General features: G+C 41.5%; 2 protein-coding genes across 5 annotated transcripts in view; one reads left to right on the top strand and one right to left on the bottom strand.

Moving 5' to 3' along the window:
* LETM1 (leucine zipper and EF-hand containing transmembrane protein 1) overlaps window positions 1-5,117 on the bottom strand; it is a 54,125-nt gene extending 49,008 nt beyond the window's left edge. The window contains exon 1 of the mRNA XM_058024027.1: window positions 5,099-5,117. The gene's annotated coding sequence lies outside the window, so the exon portion shown is untranslated. The remainder of the gene's footprint in view (window positions 1-5,098) is intronic.
* The window catches only part of NSD2 (nuclear receptor binding SET domain protein 2), a 74,736-nt gene continuing 62,943 nt past the window's right edge, over window positions 4,648-16,440 (top strand). For all 4 annotated transcript variants that reach the window (XM_058024022.1, XM_058024021.1, XM_058024024.1 and 1 more), the window contains exon 1: window positions 4,648-4,762. The gene's annotated coding sequence lies outside the window, so the exon portion shown is untranslated. The remainder of the gene's footprint in view (window positions 4,763-16,440) is intronic.

Below are 16,440 nucleotides of genomic sequence, written 5' to 3'. Positions count from 1 at the left end.
TACCAGGTAAACAGTCTGCTGTAACTTGTAGTACAAAGAAGATTTACATTTAACTGTGTTTTCATGAGGTAATATTTTATTCTGATCAGTATTTAAGCCATAAACTGTAGCTGCACTTAAGATGTCCCTCATTTGGACAGAGACTAATTCTACTTCAAATTCTCAAAGTAGATTATTTTCTTTTCCTTAGGGAATCAATTTTCTATTAAAAAATACCATTATTCCATTTTTATATGGGGTTACACGAAGTCTGAAAAGCCTGTACCTTCTCATTTTCAAGATAATCAAGTGATTCTAATGCACATCAAATTTTTCAAGTAATCATTTTCAATGAATTTTCTTTCAAATTAATTAACAAATATATATCCAAGTTCTCTAGAACACATTTACTACTATCATTTCATTATGAATGTGCTACAATTGATATAAAATATTTTGAAACACTGATTTTAAATTTCATATTTCATTGTTTCTTAATTCTAGATCAGCAGCTTGTCCATATGAAACAGCATGCAACACACTGCATGGTCAAAGACATAAACACATACATGCTGATAAAGATTTTTCTTAACAGTTGTGATGATATGGACTGACATGCTGAAGATCTGTGTCCATGTCTAGCTATACTTAAGATAGCTAAGGATAGGTTCAGACAGGTTGAAAACAACAATACTTTCTGTTAATCCAAAGAAAAACATGGCCTGCTAGTCAAAGGTGATGTGCTGCCAGTTGCCAGTATGAAAGTGTCATGGTGATAGTAAGGATAACACTGAGCAGGTATCTCAGCATCAGTGCGACATCAAGACAGGACAATGGGCAGCATTAACTTCACCAGTGTATTTATTCATGGTTTGAACTGTTAATGCCTTCAGTGTTCACCCCTAATAAATGGCAAAGTCTGTGAAACAAGAAAAAACTACATCTGTAGATTCTATATGGGCTATTACAGTACTTAACACCTTAATACAATAAACACTGTAAACATGCTGTGCTGCTCTGCTAATTTGGGAATATCTGATTAACGCACGGACTACACTCATGTAACTTCACTTTAGCACTACTTTGAGATAACTTTGCCACCAAGATAATCTGCATGCAGGAAAATACACACTGGACACATTATATAAAATCCCAAAACAAAAATAAAAATGGGTACAAGACAGGAATTTAGAAAGCAATCAATCCTTAGCATCCATATAGGAGAGGAACATACACAGAGGGCTCCTGCCACAGAGATCTATGAGATTAAACGTGCTCATGAGCTGCACTGTCTTTGCTGTTTGCCTTTGCCAGGGCAATGGCAAAGCTTCAGCACAGGGACTGCTGGTCTCCATGGTGTCCAATGGCAACAAGTACCCCAAAATGTGCCCAACAGCCCTGACCCAGCTCTCCAGGGGGGCAGCTCTGCACTGCTGCACTGAGTAGTGCCACACACACTGCCTGTTCCTGGCCTCTGTCTCACACAGTGCAACTCCAGCAACTGCAGCTCAAGGCCTTGGCTTGTCCAGCACTCACTGTCCCTGCTGAGGCAACAAAAGAAAACTTCCTTCACCTTCAGAACTCCAGCACATGCCTAAAGCCAGGGGCACTCAATTCAGTTACTGCTGAAAAAGTGATCTTGAAAAAGTGCTTGAATTACAAATTATCTTTTGGCCTAGTAACTAATTGATAATCTCCAAAATATTTAAATATTTCTAGGACAGTATGCTACCACTACATTTATTTAAATGCCTTTGAGTTGAAAGAGGGATATTATTTTTAATACTAATTGTGATACTATTTAACACAATATATCAATAAAAGTTGAAAGTAAGTAGCAATAAAATTTTAGACACCAAATGAAATAGGCGTCACTTATAAATGAATACTTTCATTTGCTCTAGTTGTGCATCTTTGATATTTCTTGGATAGGCCACTGAAACCAAAACTGCTAAAAGATATTTTCTAATCTAAAATGACAAGGAAATATAATGAAAGAACAAAATCTCCAAGAGGTTCAGCCTGGGAAATTGTGACTACTAGAAACTAATTAGAGGACATTTCCTTCAACTACTTCAAAGCTATAGGCCAAGTGTAATGCAGCATGCCTGTGATTTGTCAGCACAAGCTTATTCTGCACTGCATATGCATTTATACCTTGAGAAGTTAAAGCTTTCTTGAACTCAATTTTCAGAAGTGTCATATAACTATATCCCCTTGCAAAGAACCAGCCTCTTTGTGTACTGCAGTGGAAAAATGAGGTGTCTTTATTACCACAATAAGAGCTCAAGGAAACAGCCAATTGTTTTGAAAATTAAAAAACCAGCAAGCACATTTTTTATTTAAAGGGTCAAGACATCCGACAAGTTCGCACCAGTGTCTATCTACAATATAAACTGGTAGTATGCCACTTAAAGGTGTTAACTCCCAGCATAAGCTTTCGTGGAAATCTGCAGGGTGGGTTTATCAGGAAGCAATTACATGGTTGCAAATCTTGGTCTCACAGACAAGACCAGCGATCTACAGGAATTGTAAAGACTAAGGAAGATTTGTCACCTTGACCATGATAACAAAATCCTTCCACTTACACCTTAAAGAACTGACACAGAAGGCAAACATAGGAACTGTGTTATCTGTAGGATATTATGCATTAGTGATAAGTACAAAATGAAAATTTGTTTCTCTTTCGTAAGTCATACATAAAGATGAATTTATATCATCGGGCCTGTACAAAAAGTTTATTCCCAAGAGAACATAGATAAAGTATTTGTATCACACAAATTATTGACAGTCATGTTTTTTATGGAAGTTGGGGGGTTTCTGAGGGGAGAACAGAAAACACCCCTGAATACATGGCATGATTTGTGCTTTTAGTATGTTAGATTTACTGTTCAACTGTGAAGAAAAGCAAGCCTGTATATTCCCTTACATAAACAACAGGATTCACATACTTGCACTTCTATTTATTTGTATTGATACTGGTGTCTCTATTTTTAATTAGAAAGGATCTTTAGTTTTTCTCTGACTGCATTTAACTGAACTTTAGAAAGGAAGCTGGATAAAACCGTCACGACTCTTGATCCAAATTGGCTATTTTAAAATGTAATGGCACTATATCTTTCTCTTTAGTGCTGTAAACACTGACATTCGGAAACTAAATCTTATTTGTCTAACACCTTAAAGAGAGTGTATTTTCTTTTTCACAGAAAGGCTGTAAAACAAGTTAAGGTACCTTTATCACTGCAGACAGATCTCCTCCAGCCACCTTCAGCTTAAAGTTTTAATCAGCTAATGATTAAGATTTTCATTACTAAGTACTTAGCACTAAATTTGCACTGTTCAACTGCTAACTGCCATGCAGCCACCATTAAAAGCTTGCCTAAAAACATCAACAAATTTTAACATATGAAAGTAAATTAAGGATCACGTAAAAAAATAAACAGTCTGAGCCTTTCTGTAACAGATGGCCTAATTTCACCATTATCCATGAAGTATGATGCTGGTGTGTTCCCCTCCCTCAATTATCATCTGTTTACCTTTGGCAGGAGTTGCGACAGGTCGTTAGCTACCAGGTTAATACAGTATCCATAGCACCGAGGAACTCCATTCTCTGCCTTGTACACAAACACAGCCTCTCAGTGCTCCATAAATCCTTTATTAAACCATTGAAAGCTTGAAAAACCTGGCCATTACCTGCTTTACATTATCTGGTGCAACGGTTCATGAGCATATTTGTTCCTATTGTAACATGACGGCTGTTTAACGATTTGACTTAAAAAAAAAAAAAGCAAGAAAAAAAAAAAAAAGCTGTGTTTTCAATTGGCAAATTACAAGCACATGTACTTATTTTGATGCAAGCTTAAAAAAAAAAAAAAGTAACCCAGGCCATACTTCCAGAAGAGACAGCCCGGATAATTCGCAGCCAGGCACACTTCGGCTCTTACAACCATTCGACAGCCTCCAAATTGTGTGCAGTTGTACGGAAAGTCAAAACATTTGGCTTAAATCAGGATTTTCAGAAAGCGCACGTGTACGGTGGCTGAGGCCAGCGGCGAGGAGTGCACTTTTCAGCCGGCCAGGAGGAGAGAAATAATAACAATATAAAGATATTTAAAACTAAACCTTTTTCACCTTCACTTTCGGGAAGGGGGGGTGTGAATTGGTGGTGAGTTTAACGCGTTCTTGCGCACCTGGGGCGGCTCACAGCCTCATCCCCACACCCCAGAGAGGATAAATAATAATAACAAAAAGATGTTTTTAAAAAAGCGTTTCCCACCGCGGCGGGCGGGCTCTGGACGCGCTCTCGCCCACCTGAGGGCGGCGAGCCAGGCTCCCCCGAGCGGGCCTGGCCCCACCTCGCCCCGCGGCCTCTTCCCTCCCCTGGCAGCCGGTCCGGCCTCCCCTTTCTGCGGGCCGGCCCCGCTGCCGGCCCCGCTGCCGGCCCCGCTGCCGGCCCCGCTGCCGGCCCCGCTGCCGGCCCCGCTGCCGGCCCCGCTGCCGGCCCCGCTGCCGGCGGGCGCCGCTCCCGGCGGCCGCGCGTGCGGGCGGCTCCGCGCGGGGGGATTTGAAACGGCCGCTCCGGGGGCCGCGCGGCGGCGGCGGCCAATCAGCAGCGCCGATTTTTCGCGCTGGTTCTGGCCGGAGGAGGGGGCGGGGCCGCCGCGCAGGACCCGCCGGAGCCGCCGCCGCCGCTGTGTCGCCTCGGCTCCCGCCGCTCCCCGGCACCGAGATACCGCCGCCGCCTCGCCAGGCTCCCCGGGGAGAAGGATGCGCTAGGGCACAGGTCGGTAGGCCGGCAGCGCGGCTGGCTCTCCCCCGCGGGAAGGGAGGAGGCACCCGGGGCACGTTCCCGCAGGCCCCGGGCGGGAGGCGGGAGCGGCGGGAGCGGCGGCGGCGAGGCTCGCCCGCCCGCGGGGATGCTGTCGCCCGGCCGCGCGCCTCGCCGGGGGCACCGGGAGCCCCTCTCCCGGGCCGGGACCGCGAGCCCTACCCGGCAGAAATGCAGCGGAGGCGGCCTGGGGGACAGGGGGTTCCGTGGCGGGGCATCCGCGCCCCCCTCCCGCCCCGGCGGTTCTCCCGGGGACTCCCCCTCCCGAGGCTCCGCTCCTTTCAAACTTACCGTCCTTACCGTCTCCATCTGCCCGGGCAGCCCGCAGCTCCCGTTTCCCCGTTCCCCGCAGGAGGCTTTTTTGTTCGCTCCCCCCTCCTCCCCCCGCTACCTGGCCCTCGCTGCGGGGCCGCGGGTCCCCCCGCCTGCCCCTCGTTCCCTCCCGGAGGCTGCCGCAGGATTTGTGCCGCCGGCTGGGCCTGACTCTTGGGTGGCGGAGGAGCGGAAAGCAGCGATGCCGAGCCGGAGTCCCGGCTGTTGCAGCTTCATCCTTTCCCCCCGACCGCCTCCTCCTCCTCGGCGCTGCGGGAGGTCGGGGGCAGCATAAAGGAGAGGTGCCCACCCGTCCCACCTCCCTCCCCGGGGAACGGGGGATCAATCAGTGCAAATCAGAAAGAAAACCGGAGCGGGAGGACACGACCGATGGGAAGGGGGGAAAAACCCTCCCCAGGATTTAAACCGCCTCCTTGAGGGGTAGCGAGGCTGCAAATGTCCCCCCTGTGGCGGTGAGGGTGTGGGGAGGTGGAGGCTGCTCCTGCCCCTTCCCGCCGGGTAGGACTGAGATTGAACGGCAGCAGGAGTGAATGTAACTCTGGAAATGTATGGAGGGGGAAGCCATGTTTGATTTATTCCTCCACTAAACACTGATGTGATGATCCTTCTACTTACACCCTTCTGCAGTCCATCCTGGACCGGTATGGGAGGAGAGCCTTGTTAGGAAAATGGAAAGGAAACATTCCTGCGAAGGCGTGCGGGCTCGTTGGCTCGATATTCATTAAGTATAAGAGGACAGGGCTCTTCTAACTTGAATTGATATTTGTGTGGTAAAAGAGCCAGGGGAACTTGTATTCCCAAGGCCATAGTTACAGCTCATCTGCTGTGGCTTTACCGCTCTGGGGGTGGAGAAGGGAATTTGCCATACTTCTTGAACGTATTTATACTTGCTTTTTTGGTTTTGGTTTTTTTTTTAAATATGTCGGCTGAAAGGAGGAGTAAACACTACTAGAAGTACAGAGACGGTAAACACCATATTTAAACACATTTCAGAGAAAATGGGCTTCTTGCTAGCAGGCATAAGGCAAGCAAGAGGCTGGTATCAGTCATTTCCCATGTATTTCGTGTGCATGAATATTTTCTTATTGGCATTTATATTAAAATTGGTTTATAATGATTGTTAAATTTAGGAGCTAGTCCACCACACACTGAGTAAGCTAAATAGGTCTGCTTTAAAAAAAATAAAAAGAAGAAGGAAGATATGTTTGGCTTTTAGCCTTTGCATATATCCAAGGAAGGTAAACACTGGGGTAGAAGTGAAGTTTGTAATAGATTATGCTAAGAGCCCTTGCTAGTGAATTAAACGGACATATATATCTATATATGTAAGGATACTAACATTCCTTACGCATGGAAAGTGTGGCTTTAGCTGCAAGAATAAATTGGTTCTTCACTGAAATGTTCGTATGTTAGTAGAATATCTGCAAACTTATTGCTGAAGCTATTATTTGCTTGTTTGCTGTGGGAATTTCGCTTGGGAAATGCAGCATATCAACGTTAATAAACTCAGTTTCAGAGTGTGCTGAATTTTGACTGTGGATTATTTGACTGTTGGATGAAATAATGGAATGAAATCACTGTTTTGCAGGGCTACTCAGGGTTCAGTACTTAAAGTATATGCAATTTTTGGTTACTTCAGTAACTGTCTATATCCCACATATTAAATCATACAGGGATTTTCGTCTAGTATGCAACCATCAGAAAATCTGACAGGTTTTTTCAGTATGTGAATATAAATGCTCTAAATATTACTGGAGATGGTGTGAAGGTTATAGGACTATCCACCCTCACACATGCTTGGAAAAATCCAGGTATTAAAAGTACAGTAAAACCTACTACTTTATCAAATATTATTTTAAAATGTCAGAAGACACTAGGTCATTATACTTAAAGGGTCTAGATTGAAAGTACTTTAGAAGATGGAAAATAAAAATAAATATATTTCTTTTTACTTCAATGTGAATCCAACAAATGGCTGGTAAGAATAAAAAAAATTCTGTCTGTAGGGCTATGTGCCTTTTCTGAAGCCAGTGGTAATTTTGCAGGTGAAATTATTGCATGTAAATTACTGCCTGCGTGCCATAGACTGGATATTACAGCAAAACCAACCCAGCTTGGATTTAGACTGGAAGCAAAAAATGACTGTTGATGAGTGGCTTTCTAGTATTTGGGTGGGGAATGTACACATATATGTGAGTTTCTGTCCAAAACAATGCACTAATAAAGTAGCAAAGGAATGGCAAGAGGAGATTGTTTTTCAGTGTCCTGTTGTTTGTGGCCCTTTCACCTCTCGCTGTTGCACTGAGCCTGCTTTTTGTTCCACCAGTGTCAGTACGTTTCCCCAGAGAGGTCTTGTTTCTGCAGCCTGATAAATGTGAGTCCATCAAAGCCTGTTGACTGCACTGGGGCTCCATGTGCATCATTGTTCACCTGCTCTGCTCAGATTCCCGTGTCAGGGATCTGGTGTGTGATGAGTAGAAGATACAAACAGAGTTCTTGCAGTGATTTGGTCACTGCTCGTCATTCCTGCTTATATAACCACACAGCATTTCTTAGGTTTTGAGCATAGAAGATGTTTAATGCATGAAAACAGCATGTATCTCCTGTATAGAGATAGGTGAAGGGCCAGGCCTTTTCTGGGAAAAAAAATTAAACCTGTCATCAAGAGCAGTGTGCTGCACAGTGAGAAGCACCCATTAAGTGATACTGCTGAAAACAACAGATTCCCTAACAGTCAGCAATCAGGCATGAGTGAGAACTGCTTGGGTGGGACTAATAATCATGCCATGGATGATGACTACATGTTTTAGTACTGTGTTTGTAGCTATACTACTTGGGCTCTTTCATGACTACATGTTTTAGTCCTGTGTTTGTAGCTATACTATTTGAGCTTTTTCATTACTTTCCTGCAAAGAGAATTGAAATGGCCGCCTGGTTGAGTAGATGTAATAGATCTGGTGTAATTATCAAATCCGGCCTTGGGATGAAGAATGGAGATCTTAGAATCAGAGAATGGCTTGGATGGGAAAGAACCTCATAGATCATCTAGTTCCACCCCTCTGCCATGGGCAGAGACACCTTTCACGAGGGCAGGTTGCTCAGAGCCTCATCTCAAGTGGATCAGTAAGCCCCATTTTTCTAGGGAACATCACTTTCCAGTTAGGCTGCAGCTTTGAGAAATGTCTTCACCAAGGATGTCCTAGAATCTTGGTGGTAAATGAGAAGTGGAGATGGAGCATGGCACCAGGCTAAGTGCTCAGGTAGTAAAGTGAAGAGAGGAAATAATTTCTTATCAGAGCTGAGCTTGATATCTGAGTCCAAATTTCCTTTGGTTCATAATTGCAGAGAACTTGGGAGAAAGGGGGCTGGTAAGGACAGCCTTGTTGATATGCCAGCAGTCACCCTGCTGGTTGTAAATTCACATAGTTGTTTGAATGGGTCAGTCAGCTCTTTTATACAGTTAATGGTCACTTGGAAGGTTTTGATTCTGAAAACATTTTTGAAGGAAAAGAGAGAAACTACCTAAATTTTCTGCCTTCATTGCACCTTCAAATTAGCTTTTGTATGACCTGCAGTCATTGGAGGTAGCTGTATAAATGTGTTTGCCTTTTTCTTGTTACTGGCATAAATTACTAAAATGATAAATCAGGTATCTTTTTAATGCTTTTATCAAGTTTCTCAATATCTCTAATAGTTAATTTATATTTTCTAGCATCAGCAGGAAGAGAAGTTTTTGGAATCTGTAGAAGTAAAATGTAGGCCATATTCCTCTCTGGTGCCCTTTTGGTTGAATAGCAAGCTAAAAAAATACTCAAAGTTCATGGTGAACAGGAATATATACTAATATATATTTATACCTTGTGATGATAAGTAGTGCATGATGGACTGTGCATTAACCTTCCTGACAAGCAACTCTAAACTTAAGCACCAGATAATCTGTTGACTCTGTGGTACATTCAATAAGCAACCTCTGTCCAAAGCATACAGTAGATTAATATAACACAATTAACATAAACTGAATTTTTTAAACTGCATGTTGTGTGCAATGAACAAATACCTATGAATCATGCTTGAACCAAAAGCAGGATTTGTACTATCCTTGCTAATGTTAAGGAATAATACCATTGCATGGAAGTTGTTCTTACGGTACCATGGTGTGCTGTGTGAAAAGTAGGTGTTTGAAAATGTATTTGAATGTTTCACAGCAATCAGATTGCACTTAGTGAGCATGGAAGATTGAAGTACTAACCTAATGTACTTCACAGTTTTCATGTGTTGGGCAAAATGACTTTGCCCTGGGGCACCACTGATGCAGGATCTCATATATGACTTATTGTGAAACTAGTAAAATATATAAGAGACTTAAAGCATGTTTTAAATTGCAAGGATTGCTCAACAGGTGATGGCTCTGTTTCTAGTTTGTTCCCATCCTTTTAACTTATCCTGTTTTCATCTTGGTGCAAGATAGCAATTTGATCTTCTTTTGAACTTTGGTATTCAGCTCCCCAGCACAAATTGGAGCTATTTGGGGTGAGGATACATAGGTGGCAAATGACTGGAAAACTGCAGCATGATGTGCTATTGAACTTGATTTTCATAGAAGCTTTACCGTTTTTCCTCTGCTATGAAGGATACTGTTGGTTTTCTGTGTCTCTTTGGAGAAGCACAAGGATGTCTTGTTCTGTTGGCTGACAGAGATCACCCTTTAACTGTCTTTGTGACATCTCTTTGGCTTGTGCCTTACACAAAATACTTAAATATTAGTATCTAACATCCATGCTAAAATACACATTAAAAATGTGTTTTATACAGAATCCTAGAGTATTCTGAGTTGGAAGGGACCCCCAAGGACCATTGGGTCCAATGCTGAAGTGAGTGGCCTGTACAGGGACTGAACCCACAATGTTGGAGTTATTCACACCATGCTCTGTGTAAACAGCTGAGCCAAACTCAGGGTATACAAATCATCCTCAGGCGTATTTGGCCTTGAGGGCTAAATCAGAATTCCATGTTTTCTTTGCCAGAGTCAAAGAACATAACAGGAGTGAGTTCTGTTCCCTGAGTTCTCTGAGTTCTGCCATAGTAAACAAGAGATACAAAAGGAGCAGAAGATGAGATATTCTGTGACAAAAATATCTTTAAGAGAAAAGGCTGAGGTTAGGGAAGGTCTCGTTAGAAATGTGATTTAAATGGAATTTGAAATATTTTGAAAAGCTACTGATTAAAGAATAAAGGAAACATTAGAAAGAATATTTAGTCATGCAGCCTTCTGTCATGGTGTTTGGGAATCATTCCACATATTTATTCATTCTAATAAGCAGAAGTGTAAATGTTCATGCTGTGGCATGGGTTAGTCTCTGGAGCTGAGGTTCCCAAGATCACATATCAGATAAATTAATTGTGGGACTTGCCAGCCTTGGTGGGATTCCATCGGAGCAAAGATCCTGACTGCACTGGCACTGTGAAACATATAAACTGGGGAGTTATCTCTGTAGTAAAGAATGCCTAGATTCTAGTCTGATAATAAAGCCAGAGGGATTTAAGCCAAAGTATGAACCTTGTTGCACAGTGTAGGGTGAAAGAGGTGAATATGGATCATTTCCCTATATGGAGTGCTTGCCAACAACTTTCAATCACATTCTTCAGAATGAAATTAATGTTGTGATTTTTCTGTGAGTGCAAAATGCAGACTCAGAAGCTGGTTTCTAGTAGTACTCCTGAACAAACTAGAAACAAATGCTGAGATTAAATGTGGAATGTGACTGAAATTCAGAGTAGTGCAAAAAACAAGTTCCAGTCATAAAATGTGTAGCTGAAAGTAGGTGTGCAATATCTATTCATCAGGTGAAAGCCTGGCTCAAAATGGTAGTGATAGCTGAGCCTTCAGAAACTGTGCAAATAAGGAGAGCAGCTACAATTGCTTAACACTACTTATTTCTACAGTCAGAGCTAGATTTTCCCATGAGAAGTATGTACAACACAATTTGTCCAAAGAACTAAATTTGATAAGACAGTGAAGTAATGCACAAAGCTAGTACTGTGCTGAAAGGAAAGCGAAAAATTGCAGGAGATATCCACTGCAAACCTCTCTACTCAGAAGTTTTGGAAAGTGGACAGGAAGGAATTGGTTTGTTAGACAGGGAAGTGTTTTATCTTTCTGTCTTCAAGTGGAATGGATAAGGTACTCTTTATCTACAGAAACTCAAATTCCAGACCTTTTACCTCTAACAGTTACACTAATCACTTTCTGAGAGATTTTTGATGTAGATGCAGCAAAAGAAATAAAAAAGGAATTAAGAGCTCTGAGAATGACGGTACTGCATTTTGGCAGGAGCATGGTAAATCTCCAGCACAGGGAAATGCTTCAAGTAATGTCCAAACCAGAAAGGCCACTTCATAGCAAGTATTTGGGTTTGTTTGAAGAGTGTCTAATGTCTGAAGTCTCAGGCCTTGCTTGAGTGTTCCTGGCATACATCTGCCAGTTCCCTCTGTGTGTGTGTTTTGCCTCAAGGAAATACATTGATAGAATTATTAATGTAGTTGCATGTAAATGGTTATGGTCTGTGTGAAGGAGATCAGAATTAGCACAGTATGGCCAGGATCACATTATAGTCAGTTCCATTCAGATGTGGACATGTGCAGTTTTTAGTGAATGGTGCATATCTGTGAGTTAAATTCTGTAGTGCTGTGGAGTCAGGATTAATTACCTTTACCCTCAGACCTTTACCCTCCAGATCTTTACCTAATGCCATGAGATGTGAAGCTGAATTTACTGGGTGAAAGAAATCAGCTATTTGTACACATTACCTGTGCACATCAGAGAGGTACACTATGAGTGCAGTGTATTGCTGCTTCTGTAAACAGCAGAAGATGTGGCCAAATGCTGCTCCAGGATTATTTTGCCCTCTCTGTGTACATACAGCTGGGCCTTCGTAGTGTTGGCAAAGCCTCACATGTCTCCAGTGTCACGGCCGCTTCCTAGAATGATTCCAAGGCACCAAGTGTGCTTCTGGCATTTAAATGCACCCACTTGGATGAACAGTTTTAATGCTGTGGTAGACAAAGATAGCAGACTTGTCAGGGTCTAGGCAAAATGATTGTAGCCTCTAGATTAGTTAGCTGCTCTCTGGTCAGATCTGGGAAACACTGATTTCTGTAGAGGTGTAGCAGATAACATCTTGTTAACACTGCAGTTTGATTCATTGTCTGTAACATTTTGTGGCATCATCCCAGGTTTGATCTTCCCTTCCTTGAATTCCCTCATAATTCAAACAACCAGAAATTTTCATGATTCTCTTGGAGAAGCTTCAGGCAATTGCTGTGCTGTCACAACTACATATGGGAATAAGAGCAGAATCAGTGGCCACAGTGAAGAGAAAACAGATTATAGTGTGTTTATCTGCTGCAGTGAATATTATGTAAGCCAGAGGATCCAGATCCTGAAAGCGTGGTGCAAGGAGTAGGGGTGGGATGCTGACAAAAAAAGCCAGTGGGATTAAAAAAGGTATAGGAAATTAAAGTAGTGTTAGACCAGGTGAAAAAGCAGTATAAATAAGGAGCTCTGCACTGAAGTGCTGTGCTATTTGAGATTGTGTGTGATTGTGTTTGGTTCTTTGTTCCCAAGCTATGCAGATGCCAGGTGCACATCTCTGAGCCGCCTGAAAGACAGGGAGAGACATCATTTCATTGGTGAGCAAAGACATAAACTGAGCAAGTACTGAATTGTTAAGTCCTGTTTTGCTAGAGAGGGACCATTCCCTTTGGAGCTCTCCAGGACACAGGAAGGTCTCAGGTTTGGGGGCTGCCTTTTTGTATTTATTAAATACTGGTGGTATATTCACTAGTTTCTACCATTTTAGGCATTGGTGTCCTCCCTGCTTATGTGCAGAGGAGAAGTCATTCCTTTCTCTTTGATCTGTGGTCCCACCACAGTGGTATGTGTAGTCTCTCTTCAGACAAAATTACAACATCTATGAAGAATTTGATTTTACTCAAATGTATCTCGTTGCTTCACTCACCACCAGCAGCTTGAGTGGAACTGACAACATAAAATTTCTGCAGCAGCAGAAAAAATATTTCTGTGATTTTAAGAAAAGGAACTAATGGAGAGGAATCCTCTTACAGACACTTCTAGCCTTGTCCACGTGAAAGGGTTGGTTGCAAAAGCTTTTCCCAAGGAAGGATAAGGAAGCAAGTCCATCCATTTTGTAAGCTTCTTTCTGCAGTAGCAAGTCGATTTAAAGGGAAGAATTGCTTTTCATTCTACAGTTGTTAAATGCCCAAGTTGATATCACTAATTGTCTTAATAATAAGGCAGTAAATAGTTGTTTTGGTTCATGAAAATAGGCTATGTCATTGAAATTCAGAAATTTTATCCATTGGGGGAAAAAAAAAGCAAATCCAAAACAAATTTAAAACAAATTTTAAAAGATAGATACTTTTTTTTCCCCCAAGAACAATATTTGGTTGTAGGTAATATTGGGTAGTAAGTGCAACTGTAAGTACACGAACTTTTTCCACAGAATTTGCAAAATGTCCTTTATCTTGTTATATCTTCTGCAATATTAATGAAGTCTTTACTTCAGGTGCTTTTACATTAAAAATCGTCTCCTTTGGAGGGGTGCTTTTTAAATAATTTTCCTAAGATTCATACATTTTTAGAAAGGTTTGGTATATTTATTTGCAATTCTATCTCAGCTACTACAGTAAAGGATTTCTTCATGAGAGATACTGTTTTTGAATTTTCTGGCTAAAACTGGTTTGTGACAACTTTTGGCCAATCTTGCAATGCAATTTTTAGTTGTGTTTTCTTCTAAAATAAAATTATATTTAGATCCTGTGTTAATTTTTCATTGTTTTAATGCAGTGAAGAACAATTAGAGTGTACTACACAAGAGTAAATAGTCATCTACTCCTATTTGATATTTTAGGGGTTTTATACAAGATAATATGAGTAAGTATACTCAACTTTTCAAATGTATTAGCAGAAAAAGTGTTGTAACCTTCTTAATCTCGTTAAGTATTTTCTCTCATTCTGATCTGAAAATAGGAATAACCTTTTGTCTTGAAATTGATAACACAATGGAGAACACTTACCAGAAAGCAATCTTAACACAAAAAAGCAGCAGCCAACTATTAGCTTTTTAGTGCCAGCTGAAAGCCTGATTTGTAGGTAATAAAAATAGCTTTAATGGATAAAGTTCTCTTACTGTGAATTTGTATTGAAGTTTGTCATCCTCCCTTCTTTCCCCCACCTCCCTGTGCCTGCCCCAAGTAATTCACCAGAGTAAGAAAACCCTTAGATGAAACAAAAGTGATATTTAATAGAGATGCTTGTTGATGGTTACTTACTCAAGTCCCTCCCTTTGGCAGAATTGAAAGGAATGGAGTACTCCATTCTTTCTGACACACCGGAAAAGCATCTCTGAAATTACAGCAGATGTGGAAGAAATGGCTAATAAATATCCATAAATGATAGTGGCTTGGCCAGTGAAGGAGGAATCTGACATGCATACTAACTGCGTTTGACTCGTGACTCCTGTCAGATGATGAACTTTCAAGTAATTAATGCATGATTTAAAATGTCTGCAAGATAGTTTGCCTTATATAGAACCTGTTTTTTTAGTATGAACATGTGTACAAAGCCACTGCAAGGATTGTCCAGTTGTCATTGTCTGATTAAAAATTCTAGAGACCTTAATCTGATAAGAAATCTTCTTTTCCATACTGAAAGCTATTCGTTCACAAGCCAAAATATCATGTTTATTCAGCAGACTCCTGGTTATAATGTTTTTTCCCCTTTGTTAGTGAAAATGGTGCTTGTTGGGTCACCAGACATTCAGTATGGGACGATACTGGCTTAAGCTCATTAGCTGCTACTAGCGTGTGATGTTTTTGTCCCCTTCCTTTCCCTGCCCTCCCCCCACTTGCCTTTTCAATGGATACAGAGTCATCTAGAAAAAGATAAGGGATTGCTTTTGCTCCTGTGTGATACCGTGGTCCAGCATGAGTGCGCATGATTTTAGCTCCAAATCTAATTGTATGCTCAGCTGCTTCAGGACCTTACTCTTACAACTTGAATCAACTAGATCTTGTCTGTGATCTATCTTATTTCATTCCTTCATGTCTTGTCTTCTAGATCTCCTTGCATTAATTCCAGACTCACAGCAGCACTGCTTGGTTGGTGGTTATTTTCTCCTTGCCCCTTCTTTCCTGCTCTGTCCCCTCCTCTCACAAAGGGCCTGGTCCTTTTTCTTCTTCTTATAGTGTCGCTGTGAAGTTTTGTATAGCAAAATGTACCTGGCTTCAATTTTGATCTTCTTCCCTGAAACCCTTTGTTATTCCCATGTGTAGATTTTCTTTCTTTTACCCAGACTCCACAATGTAGCTTATTTTTTGCCAGGAAGACTGAGATGTGTTTCACTAATTTCAATCCCACTGGTTGTCCTAGAGATGGTGACTAACCTGCAAATTGCTGTCTAGATGTCTCATCTCCCCATGGGACTATATTTTCTGTTAGGTACCTGCATCTGTTATCTTAGCCCATTATTCTGCCTCTTACTTTGAGCCTCTACTCATTTGTTCCATTAAATCTTTGTACAAACATGGTCTATTTCCCATGTTTTATAATCTGTATCTCCTGGTTCTGATATTGTACAGTTTCAAATTACTGCCTTTGTCTTCGTTTTCCCATTTACAATTGTTGTGGGTACATTAACTTCCTCCTTTTACCAGTATTACTCCTGGATTTGTTGTCTCTTGGCTTCAGTGATTTGAGAAGCCTTTTTCAGTGCTTTCAGCTGTTTTTAGTGACCTGTATTAGTGAGAGTCATTAACTGAACCTTCACTCACTGAAGTTCTTGAAATCTGTGTATCTTCAGATAGATCTAGCAAATCAAGGTAACTGCTATATAAGTTCAGGGTCTTTCACTTATTGGTATGTTTGGTTTGGTTTGTTTTTTTTGTTGGTTGGTTTGTTTAGTTTTTGTGATATGGAGTGTATACGTTTAGGTTTATTAGCTAGAAAGACAATAACTTGATTTTTTTTTAAGCCATAGTTTTTAAGTTGATTATCTACGGGTCGTTGTTCAGACAAGGCCTTGAGAAGTTTGATCAGGTTTAAGCATGGGGTGGGAATAGATGATCTGAGGAAATCCCTTCCAGCCTAAGTTGTTCTGTGACTATGCCAATTTTTATGTTTTGACATTCTTAAGATACCCATTCTAATTCATCAATGTCCTGAGATGGATTGCACCAGTAACAAGAGTCTCACTGGATTATTCACTGCTTTTTTGGAGGCG

The sequence above is a fragment of the Melospiza georgiana genome, chromosome 5 (assembly GCF_028018845.1).
Source record: "Melospiza georgiana isolate bMelGeo1 chromosome 5, bMelGeo1.pri, whole genome shotgun sequence".
NCBI classification, from domain to species: Eukaryota; Metazoa; Chordata; class Aves; order Passeriformes; family Passerellidae; genus Melospiza; species Melospiza georgiana.
The sequence above is the reverse complement of the archived record's forward strand: the minus strand, read 5'-3'. Positions and strand labels throughout refer to the sequence as shown.